Genomic DNA, 22,948 nt, shown 5'->3' with positions numbered 1-22,948 from the left:
TAAATTTCAGTTTTTAAGGATGCTAAGACCAAGACATTTGTCAAATAGTCAAGATAATATTAAGACAAAATATTTCTCCTGTGTACAACATCCGTAGTAATAGCAGCACTAATTACAATACTGTGGTAATGCGTGTGGACATAGCGGCCTAGAAAGAAAATAGTTTCTGAGTTCTTAGAGAATGTATCCAACAAGTCTTGTAAATGATGTTTATGACTGATTTCTTGTAGACTGAAGAAATAACAAGATTCCAATTTGTCATGAAGTTTGCTGACAATTTTGAAATGATTCAATGGATTGACAAGCGTCCGTTAATACTTGGAGATGTAAAATCTGTAATTTATCATACGCATTGAACCGTTATTTGCAATCAATTGATGGTCGGAGGATGGAAATATTCAAAAGATGGATTTTGTCGTTCAATAGGAAAAAAAAAAATCTTTTTTTGAACAAACTATTATTTTTATAATTTACATGTAGAATAAGGATTTTGTTCGGTTTCAGTTTTTACATAAAACTCAAACTCAGCAGCCATTTTCTTTCCAGGCCGTTGTGTCTATACATTATTCAGTATTGCTATTGCACATATTAACTTGCATGTTTATTGCATATCCCCCCACTTGCATTTAACAGAAAATAAGATGCTTGGTTTTTAGTTAAGTATTAAAAAAAATAATAATATTTGGTAATTATTTTCAAAACTTAATTCCTAATTTAAACCACATACTGCGAATCAATTCAATGAACAATTATAACTTGAAGAGGCTATAATCCAAGGGGAGTAACTCACGTATAAAATAATTTCTCTTCAAAGGGAGATAACTGGTTGTCCTTAAAATATTTTGAAGGGTTTAATACATTTTTCTTTTGTGTAGTTAACGAAGTGTTTTTTTTTTTTTTTTTTTTTTCTGTATCTATTAGATCTATTGATCCTTCTCTCTCAAATATTTTCAGGCGCTTTTGCAATCGTTATCATCGGTTAGAGAGAGATTCATTTACCCGGCGTTGTTATTGATGTTATAAAACTTTGTTACATTAAATAAAGTTACTTTATTAAAGTAGTTAAATGTTTTGCTGAATAAATATTTCAATATCGTCTTTTGTAAGGTTACATTTTTCAGCGTCCCAAATTCTTGTACAAAAAAAAAAAAAAAAAAAAAAATGAACGAATCTCAGTTAACTTCCTCCAACCAGTTGCAACGATTGCAAAAGCGCCTATTTTTAATCGAACGGCACAGTTTTTGTTTGTTTAAAAACTCTAAGGACAAAATAGATACATGTTTACAATAAAATATTATTGTGGATTATATTATCGTTGTTATTTATTTATTTTGAAATTGGTTGTCTTTATGATGTACGAACAGGATGCCCGGCATTACCCGATCGTAAAATAGGCATAGATATTATATTTTAATTAATGCAGATTTCTTATTTATAACGTAGGTATTAAACGTAACGTTAAATTTATTAAAAAAAAAAAAAAATGAAGTAAAAAACGGAAAAACTAAGACATGAGCATGCAAGTATTATGGTTTTTTTTTAAACAGTTCACTTCTTGTAAGTAAAAAACACTCGATTTGAGATCAAAAACAAAACCTAAAGACAGTGATTTAAGTACGATAACCATTTGGCCATCTTATTACGATCTGTAAAAGTGTTTCAAACCTACTTATTCTTTACATAAGAAATCTGTCATGTTTCATGTTCGTGTATGCGCAGTCATGAAATAGTTAACACACATAAAAATCCAACAATGACCCCCCCCACACCCAGTACCAATTTTTCAATTTAGATCCTTTTTTCTGGATGAAAACCGATTAAAAGTTTTCTACGTGTTTCTATACCAAATTTCTACTCTGTAAATCAAAAATTCGTTGAGTATATAGATTGAGAAGTATCCTCAGGCACACACACATTCTCACTTTTATAGATTTTAGATAGATTTGGAAGAGTTCAATATATTTTTCATTAGGGAGTGTTCATTCATTCAAGCATATTTTGGTTGAAGAAATACAAAATATTTATTTAAAATTTTATTATTTGCAGTTTCCAGAGTTGTACTATGGTTTCATTGATACAGATATGCCATTATTATTTAGAAAAGTCGCTTAGAACCCTTCTTAAATCCTCAACGTCTCATGGAACAAAGACAACCCCCCTCCCTCGAAAAAAGCAAAGTCATTTTCAATTTTTCAGATTCTCATCATTCCATGAGATGGGTTTAAGGGCCATTCATAAACAGTAAAAACCTATCTGTGTCGATGAAACCATGGTATGTCTCTGGAAACTAATGTATAGAAATTTAGAAAGAAAAAAAAGTGATCTATTGATTCCTCTTTCTCAGTTTTAAAATTTTAACAAAAAATCTCAAGTCAGAGAATAATCATCATCATCAGGTTAATGTCTGTTTTACATGCTGGCATGTGTTGGACAGCTTCTAGAAATTTACTCTCTGGCCAGGTCACTATTCAAACTACATAACCTAAAATATAAGAGATTTTCTTTTGGAATTCATTTTTTTTTTTAATTTAGTTGAGATTTTTCTTTGCTGGATGCCATTCCAAACCCCAACCAAATGAGCTGATGGGGACCAGTGCTTTTATAGAGATACCATCTCTTTGTACCATACTGAAGTGACACTAACCCTAGGCGAGTTAAATCAGCTTCCTCTGAAGGAGGAAGTTCCATGGGAGTATGAAATTCACAAGCGGTCCACAGTTGCATGTATACCTCCATCAAAGTAGATGACGACGTTAGATTTTTGCAGCACTTGTCAGTAGATGTCAGCATCCTCCTACATCTTTACTTTTATATAAAAGGAACTTTGTGTCGGTATGTGAGTTTGTTCTCTGTAAACTTGAAAACAGCTGGACTGATTTTCATGAAATTTTGTACGATGTGCCTGGCAGTGTTTTTAAATAGGTTTTGTATGGTAATGTCTTTAGTAAGTACTGATAATTGAAAAAATCCGATGAAAGAAGGAACAGTCGATTTTGATCAAAGTTAACACCTTACACAGCCTAACATCACAAGTGCAGTAGGTTCTTTGATATGACAGGGATGCATTCAAAATGAATGTTTATGTTTATAGCAGAATTGAAGCAATGTATTTGACTTTTGCATTTTAAACTTCAATTCAAGCTATTATATATAAAAATAATTTTATAAAATCAACAATAGGTTCTCTACAGTTCAACATATAACTACAATGTATTGTGGACTAAGTCACTGCGAGAGGTATATGAAGCTTCCTCCTGGTGAACCACAATGGGTCCCTAACGAGGGCATGCTGTTAATCGATTTGATTGAACAATGGGTTATTTCATAGATTCAATGACAATAAAAATATGGGATTGTGAAACATTCGTTGATCATCATTGGCCAAGGTCGGGTTTCCCTGCTAGTATATTATATATTAGGACTCCCAGATATCATCAAGTCACCTAAACGATTATTATTATTGTTATCAAAATCTAGATGCTTTAAATGTGAAAAATTCAATAGAGAAAAATATTGTCGAAATGAGATATTTCAAGAGACGTTTCCAATTTGAAAATATGGAAAGTCAGCTAAGTATGTATCAGGAATTTTAACTTGGTAAAATAGAATTGAGTTAACAATAACAAAAGAATTAGTTATGTAATAAGTTCAGGTGACAGTTATCATAGAAGATATCATCTCTGTGTTTGGAAGCTTCAGAGGAACGCAAATTTAGCAAGGTGTAGAATAAAAACAAATTACAATGCTTTGCAGCTCAGATGAAAATTGAGAATAAAGTTATATATAAAATTATAATTTGATATTTGGCGTTCATTCGAAGGGAGACATTTGTTACAAGACTTAGAAGAACAGATCAACTGGGTGAGAGAACTATTTGTGACTATGAAGAAGGTATGTGCTTTGTTTAGGCCAAGCAGATGTAGATGTTTATTCATTGTTTGTAAAGGACTGTCTCACATATGTTAATATGTCTTGTTGGAACTGAATGTATATGTGAAACAGTCGTGTGCACACACACAATGAACACTATACACACTAAATGATGACACATATAAACACATTTTTTTTTAATGCATTTTCACCCAAAACAAGGCATAGTGTCACTTTGATGTAGACGCTACCATCTAGGACATAGTTTGCTGGGAGACTAGGGAGTTGAGCAACAAGATGTCTGTTTACATTACACTTGAATTTTTGAATGTCAGTACAGTTACGGAAGCAAGGACATGGATGCAAATTCCAAAGTCTAGCAGCCTGAGGGGGGAAAAAAACCTATTAGAGAAGGGTTTCTGGCATCTAGGGATCTTTACTGTGTAAAGGTGAGATTTTGCTGCTCGTTGGGTTTTTCAGGAGTATTTATGTCAAGGGGGTACAAGGGATAGTAATTCGTCAGAGCACCTACCATTAAAATACTTGTAAAACAGGCAAAGGGATGCAACATTTCATCGATGGAACAGAGTTGAAGCCTGGCTGACAGTGCGAGACCTATGGCTATCAGCGGTTGAGAAGATTTCTTTTATTGAGACATTATAAGCACTAGACGATGATCACAGATATACAACTATAAATATATGTGCACACACATTATACAGACAGTCACAGACACATCACTTATACACTCGTTACATAAACCTAGCTATATACTGTGCCTAGTATTCCCAAATGGTCCCCCACCTGATACTGACCAGGCTCAATGTTGCTTAACTTTTGTGATTTAATGAGAACCAGTGTGTCAACGTGAGTATACTGTATACTATGTAAATGCTTACTAAGGCTAAAATGCACTTACGCTTAAGCTTAATAAGGTAAATAAAAAAAGATTTCCTCAATGGAGTGTTTGGGATTTTCTTTATTTGTTGAGCTTTCGACTAATTTTGAGTCATCTGTAGGAGGAATGGTAAAGAATACGGAAAATCTGATCAAATGAGAAAAAAACTTTGGATAAGTAGATAGAAAAATAAGATTCTAAGTCAAAGAAATTGTGGGATGTTTTTTTTTTATATGCTATTGTATAATTTTTTTTTTTTTTTTTAATGGAAATTACTCCAGATAATGCATGAAGCAACCTCATATAAGGAGCTTAAAAATACTTTGAGTTTAAAAAGTAGCTCATGATAATTATTTGATACACAGATTTTGACCCATAAAACAGTAATTCTATCCCCTTTACCAAAAACATCATTCATGGAATGTAATAGGAGGTTTATAGAAACTGGTTTTAGGTAATACAGAGGAAAAATGGAATTTATTTAAAGCAAAATAGAAAAATAAAGTTCTAAATGTAAAACCAGAGATTGGAGCTTAGACGAGCACCTATCATGGAAATAGGACTTGTAATGCAGTGGTTAGAGTACTTGGAAAAAACAATTGTAAAAGTGATATTCTCCTGCGTGGGCTATCGAAAAATATAATTGCAAATTACTTAAGACTTCTATCAAGTTATGGCTGATGGAACAAAACCATGCTACCCCCGTGAATTAAATAAAGGGTGCCGTTTGAAATTTCGACCTGATTCCTGTGTGCAACAAGATATGCCTGAAGAAGGTCAGAGCTTACATCAACAGAAACGTTGGGAAAATGACATTCAAATGAGAACAGTAGTCAGAAGAATGCAAATAATTCAGTAGGTTCTTTAATAAAATAGAGGGGTATTTGCAATGAATGTTTCTGTTTAGCACACAATTGAACCATGATACCTACCTTTTGTGTTTTTATACTTTAATTCAAGTCATTACATAAGAATAACTTATAAAATACTCGGTAGGTTTTCTACAATGCAATGTAGACTACAGTGTATTCCTGATTAGAGCAGGCAATCATTCGATTTGACTGAAAAATGGTCAATTTAAGCACTTTTGATGATAATAAAAGTACTGAAAAGGGGAAACATTCATTGATCCTCATTCGATCCCAAACAGCGCAGACCCCTTCTGCTAGTTCACTCTAAACAAGAGAAATAACCCTTAAGATGTAATGGAGATACTGTGAATTAGGAACCATGCATACAGGGGCACTTTAAGAATGGAATTGAGTGGCATAATGTCTGTTCACATTGCACTGAAATTTCTGCATGTTCGTACATTGAAAGAAAATACTTTCAGAGTAAAATGCTGCCTGACACTGAAGGACCTCTACGGTGAAGGTGTGGAATTGTGATACTTTCTAGGTTAATCGGAGGTATGTACGTCGGGGAGGGGGCATCAGTACTACGAGTTCGTTAAAGCACATTTCACTAAATTATTAATTTAAATTTTGCATTTATATTGGTTAAATGCTGTTGGTCACTGGATGTTGTTCAATGTAAAATTTTGATCGATCCCACATCAAGATGCTACACGTCGTTCATGACATCTTGTGGTGATGAGATTATGTGACAAACAAAATGATGTAGGTTTGCTTTCAATGCATATTTGCAGTTGTTCATTGCCACGTTTTAGCATTGACAAGACTTGATCTTGATATGATGAAGCTGCAGGAAAAGTGCTTCAGTGGTGAAACGATGGACTGAGAGGCCTCATATAACGATCAAAACTCTTTTGAAGAATAACATTGGCCTCATGACGTTGGGGCTTCTGGATGCAATGAATGCGAAAGCATTATGATGCGTAAACTTTGTGAATGGGTCACCATTTATCAATGAATGGCTCACCATTTATTAATGCATTGTTCACCATTTATTAATGCATTGTTCACCATTTATTAATAAATTGTTCACCATTTATTAATAAATTGTTCACCATTTATGAATAAATTGTTCACCATTTATTAATGAATTGTTCACCATTTATTAATGAATTGTTCACCATTTATTAATAAATTGTTCACCATTTATTAATAAATTGTTCACCATTTATTAATGAATGGTTCACCATTTATTAATGAATTGTTCACCATTTATTAATAAATTGTTCACCATTTATTAATAAATTGTTCACCATTTATTAATGAATGCTTCACCATTTATTAATAAATTGTTCACCATTTATTAATAAATTGTTCACCATTTATTAATAAATTGTTCACCATTTATTAATGAATTGTTCACCAATTATTAATGAATTGTTCACCATTTATTAATAAATTGTTCACCATTTATTAATAAATTGTTCACCATTTATTAATGAATGGTTCACCATTTATTAATGAATTGTTCACCATTTATTAATAAATTGTTCACCATTTATTAATAAATTGTTCACCATTTATTAATGAATGGTTCACCATTTATTAATGAATTGTTCACCATTTATTAATAAATTGTTCACCATTTATTAATAAATTGTTCACCATTTATTAATGAATGCTTCACCATTTATTAATAAATTGTTCACCATTTATTAATAAATTGTTCACCATTTATTAATAAATTGTTCACCATTTATTAATGAATTGTTCACCAATTATTAATGAATTGTTCACCATTTATTAATAAATTGTTCACCATTTATTAATGAATGGTTCACCATTTATTAATAAATGGTTCACCATTTATTAATGAATGGTTCACCATTTATTAATAAATGGTTCACCATTTATTAATTAATTGTTCACCATTTATAAATGAATGGTTCAATATTCATGAATGCATGGTTCACCATTTATTAATAAATGGTTCACCATTTATTAATAAATTGTTCACCATTTATGAATGCATGGTTCACCATTTATTAATGAATGGTTGGTTCACCATTTATTAATGAATGGTTCACTATTTATTAATGAATGGTTCACCATTTATTAATAAATTGCTCCAAATCTATTAATAAATTGTTCACCATTTATTAATGAATGTTTCACCATTTATTAATAACTTGTTAACCATTTATTAATGCAATGTTCACCATTTATTAATAAATTGTTCACCATTTATTAATAAATTGTTCATCATTTATTAATGCATGGTTCACCATTTATTAATGCAATGTTCACCATTTATTAATAAATTGTTCACCATTTATTAATGCAATGTTCACCATTTATTAATAAATTGTTCACCATTTGTTAATGCATGGTTCACCATTTGTTAATGCATGGTTCACCATTTATTAATAAATTGTTCACCATTTATTAATAAATTGTTCACCATTTATTAATAAATTGTTCACCATTTATTAATAAATTGTTCACCATTTATTAATGCATGGTTCACCATTTATTAATGCATGGTTCACCATTTATTAATGCATGGTTCACCATTTATTCATGCATGGTTCACCATTTATAAATAAATTGTTCACCATTTATTAATAAATTGTTCACCATTTATTAATGAATGGTTCACCATTTATGAATGAATGGTTCACCATTTATGAATGAATTGTTCACCATTTATGAATGCATGGTTCACCATATATTAATAAATTGGTCACCATTTATTAATAAATTGTTCACCATTTATTAATAAATTGTTCACCATTTATTAAAAAATTGTTCACCATTTATTAATGAATTGTTCACCATTTATTAATGCATGGTTCACCATTTATTAATAAATTGTTCACCATTTATTAATGCATGGTTTGCCATTTATTAAAAAATTGCTCAGCATTTATTAATAAATAGTTCACCATTTATTAATGAATGGTTCAACATTTCTTAATGCATGGGTCACCATTTATTAATAAATTGTTCACCATTTATTAATGAATGGTTCAACATTTATTAATGCATGGTTCACCATTTATTAATAAATTGTTCACCATTTATTAATAAATTGTTAACCATTTATTAATGAATGGTTCAACATTTATTAATGCATGGTTCACCATTTATTAATAAATTGTTCACCATTTATTAATGCATGGGTCACCATTTATTAATGCATAGTTTACTATTTATTAATGCAGGATTCTAGACAAAAATAAATCAAATGCTGTTGAAGAATATCAAGAGTGGATGTTGTAATATTTTTGCTATAATAAATTAGGGTATGATTACAAACAATTAGAAGGTTCCGTTTATAGAGAAGAGTGTTAAGAACTGACCAATCAGATGGAAGAACAATCTACTATCTACCAATCAGAAACTGAAATCGCTCTATAAAACATACTGTCTCTTTTAGAATTCCTGCACATAATTTTTCGTGTCCACATAAGAAGGAATTTTGCTCTTCATCTGCAAACTTTTACAATTCAAGACGTTTATGGATTGGTACCAAACAGGAAACTCTATTCTATGTCTACGTCTGCAAGCTTTTACAGTTGAAAGCTCCTTTGGATTGATATGACCAACATTTCTCTTCTCTTCTAAAAGTAAAATGGCTTACAACTCCAAATTGGATATCCTTCAACATTCACTATGGTCTAAGTATAAAAAAAAAAGATCAAAATAAACAAAATACAGTGTGGCTGCCTGCATTGTATAACACAATCATTAAATGTTGACATCGCGTCCTGGTCAAACATGTAATTAATGGTTGCCTTCCACACATATCTGTACTTGTTTAACCCCAATTTTTGGTACTGGCTGGATCTTGACATGATAAACTTGTCAGAAAAGTGCTTCAGCTGTCCTCAGAGATCAAGTAACAAACATGGAGGGCTAACATTATGATCAAAATTCTTTTGGAGGAGGACATTAGCTTTTCGGAATTTAAACTTTTGGTCGTAAGAGAACATCATCATGCACGAGCTTTAGCTTTATGAAATTTCCCCTCACTTGATGAAATGAATGCTGTTGAAGAATATGGATATGGCATATTCTTATTCTATCAACATTGCCAGAATACCAGAGGAATCCTCTAAACACGTAGAGTGTCATTAGAAACTCCATACATTTCTGGGAAAATATGTATGAGTCGTTAATAAAAGATGCTAAATTTATTTTACTGTTGTTTCACCCAAGACAACAAGGAACAGTGTCACTTTGACATGGGACTAAATTTACAAAGATACTATGTAAGAGGTTGAGGAAAGAGATGTCTGTTCACATTACACTTGAACTTCTGCATGTCAGTACAGTTAGGAACCAGAGAGGGAATTCCAAAGTTTAACTGTTCAAGGAAAGAAACTATTTGAGTAGAAGAGTTTCCCGAATCTAGGAGGCTCTATAGTGTAGGGGTGGGATTTCGCTGCTTGTCGAGTGAGTCAGTGGTATTTACATTGAGGGGCATAACTTTGAGTTCGTCAGAGCACATTCCATTAAAAAAAACTTGTAAAACAGGGGCAGGTATGCAACATTTCAGTGATGGGACAAAGTTTAAAGTTTGGTTGGTAGCCTGGAAACTTTTAGTGAGAGACTAGATGCAGATACACCAGATCAAATGTGGCAACAATATTCCATGCATGGGTAAATGGTTACTTTGTGGAAATATAAGATACTCTCAGGTATAAGTAATTTTCTAGCATAGTAGAGAGAACCTACCTTCTTCGCAGCAACCTTGGTAATGTCATTAATTTATTTGTTCCAATTCATGTTCCCTATGAATGTTAAACAAAGGAGTTGGAAAAGATTTCAGGTAGTTTATTATTAGTCATGACAATCAGTGGTTGAGATAGTTTCTTGTAATTATTAAAGGAAAAAAGCTTAATCTTAGCAGCATTAAATGTTACCATCCATTTACATTTACATTCCATTATTAACTGGAGGTCATTTTCTAAAGTTCCAGCCATTGCCTTAGTTATGTTATTGATATGTGTTCATTCATTTTCCCCTTGTTTCTTATAGAGCATGGTGTCATCAGCAAATATACCCATCTCAGTGACAATTTTATCAGGGAGGTCATTTGTGAATACCAGGAATAATAAAGGTCAAAGTGTCGACCCCTGTGGTACACCTGCATTTATATCATGTTGTTTTAATGTACGAGCATTAAGTATATCCTGGATTTTTCTCTTGTCTTTCATCTAGTAATGCCATATGATTTGATTTTCATGAAAAGACTTATGTCATACCTTGTAAAAGGTCTTAGATATTTCTAGGGATACTGCTCTTGCCTCCCCTGCCTTATCCAGTGCATGATATATATCTTTAAAGATTACAGTTCAGATATTTGCAGTAGAACGAGCTTGCCTAAATCAATAATGTCGGAAAGAAGTTTAGTATCTATAAGGTGGTGAACTAGTACTTGATTAATTAAGAACTCAATGATTTTGGTGAAGAGAAGAAGGAAACTAATGGGGGCGATAATTGAATGAATCAATTCTTTCATCAGAATTGTTGAAAACTAGTACCACTGAAATAATTTTCCAGCAGTCAGGAAAGCAAGATTTGAAAAGTTTAGTTAAGAATTTTTTTAATAGAATGGCATGGATGAGATCAGATCAACACGCTTTTAAGATGTCTAGGCTTTTGTGACATTACAAACATGAGAATGGGTGATTGTCAGATCATCGAGTGTGGTTTTTGTCCACAAAGGGAAACTTGGGCAGGAAGTGATTTGTTGTGTCTAAAATGGAGTTGGAAATCAACCATTGAGAAAGTAGGTTAGCATTCTTGGTTGTCATGTAAACCACCTCATTGTTGCTGGATAGTGGGGTAATCGTTGCTTGCTCAACAAAAAAGGCATCTTAATACAGCATATTAACTATGAAAACCATAAATAAGACATGTATGTAGACTTCACATATAATCAAATATGTTAGATACGGATAAAATGCACAATTTATTGGTAAAAAATGTAAAAAGTATGTGTTTAGCGCTAATGCAAAAACTTACATTATCCTTATGGAGCCTTTTCTGTTAGAAAACGTGATCAAAATCGTTTTGACCACTGATTGAGGATGAATTCTTTTTCCTGAGTTTGTATGAAAATTCCTACCAGGTCTTATGTTGTCAATGATATTTAGGGATTCACTTTATTACTATCTCTAAACTCTCTTTACTCTAGTCTATTATAATAAAGTCGTATTCCTGTCTGTCTGTTTGTTCACGACTTGATTAATATGTACAAAAAGGGCAGTTTCACACATTATTTTTATATCGAAAATGGACGTTTATACACTTTCTTTTCAGCATGATTTCTACAAAACCTATTTATTCAAAGGAAATCTACATTCAAGAAGTAACCTTATTTGCAGATTAAATTAAAGAAAATCTATTTTAATAATTAGCTCCATGTTATTGTTTTAATTATTCTATTTAGAAATATTATTTAATGTTGATTTAATTCATTTTAATTTAATTTATTTTCAATTATTATTAGTTGAAACCAGTTGCCTTTAAAAACAGAAGTTTATTTAAGCTATGAGAGTTATTTCACAATTTATTTTCATATGCGAAAACAGATGTAGTTTATGCTTTCATAAATTCAGCATGAAGCAGGAAACCTGTGATTCACGCTAGCAAAATCTAATCAAAACAGAGATAATTCAGGAATTTCTTCAGGTTTTCAAAGAAATGTTTGGCAAAAGCAAAACACATACTAAATTCACACAATATTACAAAAAGAAACAAAAAAAGAAATTAATTATTGAATTAAAATATTTTTTAGATTTTACAAAATAACTACCATTTTGAAATGAGTTACAGCATTTTTTTGGACTTTTTTTCTGAAATAAATGAAAGCAATCATTATAAGATTATAAAAGGACCTTTTTTTTGACAAAATGAATTTTTTTTAATAAATAAAAATAATCACTAACATTTATAAATAGTTTTCAACAATCATTATTGGAAAGTGTGTGACTTTTTTTTTTTTTTTAAACTTAATGAACGTTTTGAATTGCCTCTTCCTGTTCCGAGTAGACATCTAAAAAATAAATAAATAAATAAATGTCCTCAAAAACTAAAATGTACAAATGCTGGAAAGTTGGATTTTATGCATACAAAAGGGTTATGGTATAAAGATGGGGTCCAAAAATCCAGCCTTGTTCCGAGTTTGAGGAAAGATGGGTCTGTAACCACTGTCGAGGGAGAACCTAACTCCTTAGAATAAACGCAGCAAAACATTAATCCTTTCAACATCGATATAAACAGTATGAGCAAGTTTTGGGGTTGCTATAACAAGGTGGAAGCATTCTTAAGGGAGTTTGAACTGTTGAATTTAAAAATTCTATTTCCTTGAACTGTTTAATTTAAAAACTCTAATTTAAAAATTGTAATTTTTCTGTACTGTTGAATTAATAAAAATGTAAATTCTTTGAACTGTTGAATTTAAAAAAAAAAAGGTACTTCTGCACTTTTGTTACCGTGCTGAAATCATAACGTTATTATTTAGAAAGGTACTTATGCACTTTTGTTACCGTGCTAAAATCATAACGTTATTATTTAGAAAGGTACTTATGCACTTTTGTTACCGTGCTGTAATCATAACGTTATTTAGAAAGGTACTTATGCACTTTTGTTACCGTTCTGAAATCATACCGTTATTATTTAGAAAGCCATTCTAACTGTTCTTAAATTTTCACTTAACAATTTAATAAAAAATCATAAAACTTGAATTTAATTTGAAAATACTATTTTAAAAAATAGTACGGTAACAAAAATGCATAAGCACAAAAAAATCCTAATTCTTTGAACTGTTTAGTTTTTTAAAAAAATTGTTGTCTATAATAATAAATGATTGAAAATTCTTTGAACTGCTTCTTTCTTTAATTTTTTGAATTGTTTCTTGTTTTTCTTTTTAACTTATCTTGCCTTTGGTAGCATTTATTTGTTGTCTATTACACCTTTTCCGTTTTTATGTTGTTCGAAGTTAACAACTCGGCACTTTATTCAAAGGAGCTAGGTTCTGCCTCGACACTAATGACAAAGTACCATGTAACCCGAACTCAGAAGGCAGATAGATTTTCGAATGCCATCTTTATATCATAACCCATACGAAAATATAGGACATACATAAGAATGTCATCGTTGTCATCGTTATCAAGTATTCAAACAGCTATTGGTTATAATCAGCTAATGTCATCTCTTGTTTCTCATGTGCCTGTTTCCAGAACCGGTGACAACTCTTTGCAATTTTTTAAAGTCATAAACGATTTAGTTTATGAACTGCGCATCACCAAAACAGTAATAAAAGTCTTATTAAATAAAACTTTGGACATGTTTAGTATAATGCGATGGTTGGCATGGTGTGGCCTAATTGCTAACAAACAAATCTGCCCAAAGTTAATTTTTGTTATTTTTATTTCTATACTTTCATAAACATACTGAATTTTCAAGAGTCTATGACAATTTTAAATGCTGTACAAAGATGTCTGGAACTTACTGAAGGCACCCTTCAGTAAGTTTCCAGACATCTTTTTACAGGCATTTAAAATTGTCATAGACTCTTGAAAATTCAGTATGTTATTGCTATACATCTTATGAGATGACTGATCAATTTCAAATGAACAGTTACAGCAGGAATTGGAATACACTCCACTAAAGACTGATTGTCACAGCTGGTAAATTTCAAAATGATAATCTGGGCATGAGGACACTTTAGAAGAACGATATGCAATAAAATTCTGTTTGGAGAAAAATGCCACAGAAACGTATGGAATGCTTCAGACTGTTTTGAACCATCTTGCATGAATCAAGCATCAGTTTTTAGGTGGCATAAAAGATTTAAGGTAGGCAGGGAGTCATGGGAGGAGTAAGGAAGTTAAAATACCAGAGTTGATTAGCCAAATAAAGAATTTTATGGATAAGGACCGTCGTGTGTCTATGGAGACAAGAAGTGCAGTTTGATGTCAGTGTGGGAATTGTACAAACAAATTGTAAATTTGCGAGAAACTGAAGATACGGAAAATTTGCACAAAGTTTGTTCCAAGAGTGCTCCATCCTTGTCACAGACTATTTGACCAAGATGGACATCAAGTTCCTCATCCCCCCCCCTGTAGTCCAGACCTCGCTCCCTGTGACTTTTGGCTATTCCCTAAGCTCAAGGAAAATCTTAGAGGCTGTCGTTATGAGACAACTGAGGAGATGAAAGAGGCTATAATGAGGGTCATTGACACGCTCCCACAAGAGGATTTCCATAAGGCTTTCCAAAAGTTGTTGGAATGGTACAAGTGCATTGCAGCCGGGGGAGATTACTTTGAAGGGGACTAGAGTTTCATGTGTTTACTATCAATAAAAGTGACCATACAAAAAAGTCTGGAAACTTATTGAAAGCACCTCATATTTATCATAAAATTTCAAATAAAGAATTTTTATTTCTAAAATCAGACTTTTATTTTCATTATTTTGTCATTAAAAGTCCGATCCTGGATATGATCTTAAGCTATATCCGATGATGAGGCCTCAGCTTGCGGGCTTTGGGGAATGTGGAGCCACCCTTTAATTGCCATTGCTCCCAGGTCCACTCTGACCCGGAGTGGTAGTACCTGTTAGGGTCCCAACTATGGGTTAAAATAGAAACTGACTGGAAAAAAATATATACATATTCTATTAAAAACCTTTTCTTCACAATCACTGGATTCGGCATTAAATGACCTAAAAAGGGTTGATATGCCGTAAAACAAAAACAACCAACAAACCATTAAAAGTGCAAATAAAGACTAATTTTGTTATTTTTATTTGTATACTTTCAATAATATGTATTTTTTTTTTCAATAAATCGCTTCAAAATACAAATACTCCATAAAAACATTATTTTGAATCGTTACCAGTTCCGGTAACAATAATGCAGAAAATAACCCAGCTATTTCATCGAAATTTCTCTAAAACAAAATATAATCTAGTTTTGTTGTTCATCTTTTCCCTTTTCGTTGTTGTCTGACATTCGTTCCCGTATGAAACACCTGTCAATAGAGCGTCAGTAAACTATCTTTAAAAAAAACATTGGTTCATGTCCAGAATTTCCCCTATATTGAAATAAAAATTAAAAATAAAGAAAAATCTGTATCATGTCATGTACCGTGACGAAACGAAAATATCATATTCTAAAAATCACGGAAATTGATCAAGTAGTTTTATTTTTAAATAAGATAATAAAATTGTATAAGTAACCAAAGAACACCTGTTTTGTCCTCCATTTTGAAAACAAGCTATATATGTACAAAAAAAAAAAAAACGCAAACAAAGGGAGGTAGCTCAACATAATTTAAGCTTCGAGCCTGTCTCTGCTCTATCGTTACTTTCATGGCAAGTGCTCGACTGAACTCCAATCTATGGTTCTCCCCTACCAAATTTTCACAAATAAACACTAGACTAGCTACAACCTACAACCACTATATACGATTTCCCCCACTTTCTATCTGTGCTTAAATCTAAACGCAGATTGCATAAACAAAGCTTCTTTCCCAGAACTGTCCGCCTGGGGAACACTGTTCCGCTGGCCTGCTTCCCGATTGAATACAACATGGTAGCCTTCAAATCCAATGTAAACAAGTTCTTGTGTTTAGCCGTCCCCTTAAATAATCCAAATTCTATCCAATCTACACTATTAACGATTACTACACTACCACCTTACATTCATTAACCTTTATCCTTGAGTAGTCTTCAGGACTTGATAAGTGATGACTCCCATGTAAAAAAAAAAAAAAGAAGATAGATTTATGTTGTAATGTCTACGAATTACCAGTAATCGCTTAAAAACGATTTTCTTTATAAAAATAAAAGTACTCGATTAATTTATAGTTTTTGGAATACAGATTTTTTTCTTTCTTTTTTGATGAAAACAATGACTAAGTTATAATAGAATACATATCAATTAGAAAAAAATTTGAAAGCAGAGTAATTATTTTTGTGTGTACACAACGTCCTAAATAAATATTGCTAGAATTATGAACGAATAAGTAGATTGATCAGGTGAAAGAGAGAATTACTGAGTTTAGGGGATATAATTCATTCAAAATATTGTGAGTTATTTCCCTTATTCTAATATTATAAGCGTCTTCTTGTTGTCTTTGACGAGTTCTTATAAGACCTAACAATCTTTGTAGTTCTTTATGATACGTTGTATAAATCATATTCCGTAAGTCATATACATTCTCTAGGACTGGATTAATAGCACTTGATCCTCATGATATTATGATTGCATATGCAAAAGTTTTAGATGTTTAATAAGTAGTTCAAACTGCTTTTGAGCAGGATATAAATTTTTCTTGTGTCTTATTTTTTTAAAAATATTTAATAATCTCTGAAGAGCAACCCAACAGAACAAAGACTATTTTTCGTTATGAGTTGCAAAACGTGTGTAAGATCATAAAGAAAAAACAAACAAACAAAACTTATGATTGTGACCTGATTCTTTCATTGGTCACTCGAATGTAACCAACCAGGCTCTGAAGCTGAAAACATAACTCCATCGAGTTTGTTATTGAAACAATTTGGACGATATTATAAGGGATACATATCTTAAAAATATAAATAAATAAAAATATATATATATATATATATATATATATATATATATATATATATATATATATATATATATATACTAGCAGGTGGCCTGGCGTTGCCCGGGCATAAGATACGATTAAATGTGATAGTATAATTCATACAGATTATGTATTTATTATTATAGAGACAATTTTCTATCGATTATCATATTGAACCCAATATATGGTAGTGAGATTAAAACTAAATCTATATATATAAATTCGTATTCCTGTCTGTTTGTTTGATTGTTCCCAATTTGATTAATATATACAAAACGTGTCTTACTTTAATTTTTCATTTATTTCTATATATAGTATACTGGCAAAAATATACAATTAAGAGATCACCTTATTTGCATATGACATTAAGAAAAATCGATTTTACTAAATAGCGTTATCTTAGTTAATGTTTTAGCGAGACAATTATTTTAAGTATTCTATTTAAAATTGTTATTTAATAAATGTTAAGCAACAATTATATTGATAATATATTTAATTTAATTTATTTTGGAGTTAATATTTCCAATGGCGATCTTTTTTTTAAAACTTTTTTTTAGTTATTTGCCTCTAGATGCTATGCATAAGAAAAAAAAACAAACGTTCACCAAATATCATTTGCTAATTTCATTAAGTTTCTAGGTGGAAAAATAATTCCGTGTGGATAGAAAAATGTTTGGCTTTTATTCTTATTTTTTAAAATATTCAAACAAAAAAAAAACACTTTCGAAAAAACTGAAAAGATTTCATTTGTTTTGTTTTATTCCTTAAATGGCAATACAGAAATCAGTAAAGTTTTACCATGTAATCCAGCATCGTTTAATACCTAAAAAATTGAAGATCTAATGCCCCCCCCCCTCTAAATTCCACAATTTACACTTTTTCTTTTTTCGCGTTAATTTCATCGATTACAAACTTAATTTTCTAATTAAAAAGCTAACTTTATACGATGTGACTCAGCGGCGTTTAACCCCTAAAAAAATGGAGATCTACTTTTTTTCAGCCTAATACATTTAAACAGCCTTTATAAATATTATGAGAGAAGAAATTTTGAAAAAAAAAACATGTTAGACTGGAGGATCACTTTTCTATATAAATTTAACGTAAAATGAGCACCCACTTTTTGGCCACCAAGCATTTAACGAGACATGTCACCTCTAGCATTTTTTCAAGTTTGACGATTGAAGGGGAGGGCAAAATCTGACAAATATAATTTGTTTTTTTTTTCTGGTGAGAGGGGCGGGAATTACATTGGAAACATAAAATAACGATAAATTTGATTATTTTTTATGAGACCATTCTCTACTTTCACCTAATAAACAAAACAAACCCCAAAATATGACAAATTCAAATTTTTTTTGATGGGGGGGATTACATTAGAAACATAACACGACAAATAAAAAGCAAATCGAAAAGCCCCCCCCCCCCCCAAATAAAGCAAATCTAAAATTTCCTTTATTTACAAAAAAAAAAGCCAGTAAAAAAGTGCCCTTACAAAAAATAAAGGTAAATGTGTAGCGGCGTAAATTATTTGACAGACCAAAAAAGTTTAAAACTATTTAATTTTATATAAAAAACATTATTTGACCCAAAGGCTGAAATAAAACCCAAAAAAATCATTTTTATGTTTTTTTATCATTTTTTATTAGACTAAATGTGTACGCCTTACACGTTTAAAATTTGGCCTTTTTTAGGTTTGACAGATTGGCTTTTTTAAAGCCAAATTTGGCCTTTTTTACGTTCTTTCATTACGAAAAAAATATGGTGCCCAAAAACATAGTTCATGAAAGAGCTTAAAAAGGCCAATCTGCCAAACCTTAGAAAGGCAAAATTTTAAAAGCAATATAGCGGCCTCGAATAATAAATATAAATGATAAAAAAATAATAAAAATGAAATTTTTTTCTGGTTTTATTTTAGCCTTTAGGTCTAACAATGGGTTTTATATAAAAATACACAGTTTTTATATTTTTTTGTATAGAAAATAATTTACGCTGCTAAACTATACATTTACCAAAATAAAAACTAAACGCATGCATTAATGTTTATAAGCGTTATTTTTTAGGTTCACAAAATCGTGAGTTTTCTTAGGACAGTGATCCCTTCTGCCGAAATATCTGGTGGAGAGGGGGTCAGATACTTCTTTTTGGGGGTGATTACGTTTACATGTTTTTATCTGTTCTTTTATTTTTGAAATTGTTGTGGGGATATCCACGTTACGCATGATGAAAATGATTAGTATAGCAGGCACGTTTCAAACCGAACTTCATGTCAACGCCGGGTACCCATGCTAGTATATATATAAAGAATTGGGTGCCATCAGCTAGAATCGAAATCGAAACCAAAACATACAACTCTCCACCTTTATTCTTTTTTTGCCTTTTTGCGTAGTGGATGAATAAATATAGTAGCATAGTTAATGGTTTAATGTAATGTCGGGAAAGATCAGAAATGCAAAGTGAAGCATGCATGGTCCATCGTGAGTGCACAGTGAATGAGGCTTAAAAAAATGACTAAGTTCAGCATTTGCCCCCCTTCCCCCCATTTAGCCCCAAAAGTCCCCAGCAAACATCAAATCCTGGTGAAAATGAACAAACAGTGCAGTTTTAAGCCTTAGAATATGTAAATTTGAGTTCTGCACCTTGCAGAAAAAGAAATGACTAAATCCATCATTGCCCTCCCCCATTTAGCCTCAAAATTACCCAAGACCTTAAAATATTTAAATTTCAGTTCAGCACCATGAAAAACTGCTAAATAGACATACACAGAAAATTTTGGACAAATATGGTAAAATAGTCCCCAAAATGGAGTGTTTTTATTGGCCCTAAAAGAGCCCCTGCGGCCCACTCAAGAGTTATTGTGGAGTATAGACAAACAAAATTATCAGTTAGTTACAACTTTTCAGAAAGTTTTATAAAAATCCAAGAAATCATTTTATTTGATAAGCACAAAAGTGTAAATTTTAGCCATTTTAACCCGAAAGGCAACCCTAGGAGAAAAACTATGCTATTTTATTATATATAGGGATGACTATGAAATATAATGAACGCATTATTATATTTTAAAATCTTACTGGAAATCTATTTATTTTGTGTAAACAAAAAATATCTTTATTAAAGTTATAGTTTTAAACATAAAAAAAAAATAAGCACAAATTTATTCTTGCCTTTTTTATGAAAATAAAGCATTGTAGATTATAAGAAATAAAAAAAAGAAAAATTTCAGGAACATTACGAAAAAAGCTCCTAATGCCCATGTTAATAACATTGTTATGACTCAAAAAAAAAAATGAAAGTTTCTCAAACTAACGATATTATCATCGGATTAAGCATTATTCATTTAATATTTTTACCAAAAATAAAAATAAAAGCAAAAAATATTTCATGTAAGGTAATATTTTCAGCATAAATTTTACTTGTAATCAGTGTAAGAAATTTTTTCTGTAATCTTGCAAAAACAAAAATTCTAAATATTGAATATAAGAGACACAAAAATAAGGAAAATTCAAGCAACGTTTCATTTGTTTATCTAAAGATGCAATGCTGAAAAAAATCAGACAGTTTTGGTCCTCCCATGATACGGTGGCCCTAGGATACATTTTTTTTAGGTTATGATGTGAAATACAATGTTTTTTCGGCCCCTGGTTATGGTATTTGCCCCACTTTACAGTGTTATTTATAATGTTATTTGATTATATACATGTGCATTATATACTGTACTGTATTTGTTATTAATTGTTAATGTCGTATTCTACTGTATTGAAATAATATTTTAATAACTAGCGGGGGTACCCGGCGTTGCCCGAGTGTTTGTTTCCGGAACGGGGTCGGGGATTTAAAAAAATGTTATGGTAGGTAAGTAGGAAGGATCAAACCCGGAGTCATGAGTAAAAGTAGGAAAATAAAGTGTGAAAAAAAAAAACAAAAAAAAAACATCTGCAACGTTAACAGTTCGGCCACCAAGAAAAGTCCATTCCAGTTGTTTAGGAAAAAAAAAAAAAAAAAAAAAAAACGACTACGGTAGGTCGGCGCGAACGTGAAAATATAATGTGAATTGTCCAGCACGCTAACCACTACACCACAGAGCACTGCAGCTTAGTTTAGTGATTTTAAATAACTTCACATGAAAGAACTACGAAGCCAAACCAGTGTTCTCTTCTCAACTGTTCCTTGTGAACGATCCCCAAACGGTGTTAAGTGGTGGCAGGGGGAGGAGGAATTTATTAGAGAGAAAATATTTTACCACTTCCATAGATCTTAACCGATTTTGGCCGTGACTTCTCAGCAGAAAAAGTATAGAAATCTAAGATTATCGAGGAATTTGAGAAATAATAAGTCTATAACACACCTCAGATATTGTTCTGCCGTTTGTGCATATTATATTTGCATGAAATATCTTGATTTTTAATCCTATTAAGGTCAAAATCTGACAGGAAAAAATGAGTTCATTTTATTTATATAGAGATTATATTTTAACTTAATAAGATGTATCTTATGATAAGTGTCTAATTCCTTCTCTCTATATATTATATACATATGCTTTGGATAACAATCTCTAATACATTTATTAACTATAATTATTTTGGGCAACCTAAGGCTTGACATGAGCTTGGTTTGCTTGGAATAATTATGTGAATGTGTTAGAGATTGTTACTCCAAAACTTTAATCATTTCTTCTGTATTCTAAATAATTTGAGCTTTCTGGTTGGAAACATGATGTCTGGAATATATTTATAAGTTAATATAATTTGCTATTAAACCAAACCTTTCCATTCGGACTGAACCCGAAAGTCTGGAATTTTAAAAATATATATTTATGCGTGTGAAAAACCGAAACTGATCAACATTACCTCATAACAAGTGAGACAGACCCAATTTTCTTTTGTGTTTTAACATGTCATGCAAAGGTACGATGTGTTGAGTCTGTTATCAGGAACTGGCTGTACAGGTGCTTCAAGATGGAGCTAATGCAGTGGCTCAACACAAAATATGCTGTAACAGAGATGAGAAGTAAAAACCAAAATAATAAAATGGAAAATCTGTTCAACGATCTTACATCATGAATGTCTGCAGTCACATTTTGCTGGTTCACAAAAAAAAAAAGAAAAGAAATATTTGAAAGCAACCAGACTAACTGGATGGCCGACATGGCTGCAGATATTTGCACTGTGATTAGAATGAATAGTCAAAGGAACTATTATGAATGGGGAGGAGTGTGTTCGCATATTATAACTATTAACGCCTTGCAGAAGATTATGCCTGAAGAAGAATATGTGTTAGGGTTAGGGTTGTATCATATGAATGACAATAGTTGAAGAAATAAGGATAATGACAGTTGACTTGACAGACATTTTATTTACTAGGATGCAACATCTACAATCTTTCAGTCTTACTCTAATATTACTTGAGTTTATGTACCATAACAATCACTGATAAAAGTAAAATAACTCCATCTTTATTCAAAGTTATCCCTTTGTTGGCGCCTGCCAACATCTGTATCGTCCCCTTCTCGCGTCTCCATGTGAAAACGCACATAACCTAAGTAAAAGACAACTTCGACTGAAACAGAAAAGAAGTTACCTCCCCTTGATCGTAGTTCTGTCATCTTAACATAAACAATGATTGAACTTTTTGGTAATTATTCTATTATATATAGAAAAGTTGTAAGCCTGTCTGTCTGTCTGTCCAGTTAAAAGTCAAAAACT

At 31.5% G+C, this 22,948-nt stretch overlaps 1 long non-coding RNA gene across 1 annotated transcript in view; it reads right to left on the bottom strand.

The window, feature by feature from the left end:
- The window catches only part of LOC145283545 (uncharacterized), a 50,253-nt gene extending 28,026 nt beyond the window's left edge, over nucleotides 1-22,227 (bottom strand). The window contains exons 1-2 of the long non-coding RNA XR_013868634.1: nucleotides 22,094-22,227; nucleotides 10,363-10,418 (exon numbers count right to left, since the gene is read on the bottom strand). This is a non-coding gene — a long non-coding RNA (uncharacterized LOC145283545). The remainder of the gene's footprint in view (nucleotides 1-10,362; nucleotides 10,419-22,093) is intronic.
- Nucleotides 22,228-22,948: the final 721 nt, after the last annotated feature.

This window comes from Euprymna scolopes, chromosome 8, assembly GCF_053919585.1.
Source record: "Euprymna scolopes isolate OS-2025 chromosome 8, ASM5391958v1, whole genome shotgun sequence".
NCBI classification, from domain to species: domain Eukaryota; kingdom Metazoa; phylum Mollusca; class Cephalopoda; order Sepiida; family Sepiolidae; genus Euprymna; species Euprymna scolopes.
Note: the sequence above shows the minus strand (reverse complement) of the source record. Positions and strands in the feature narration are given on the sequence as shown.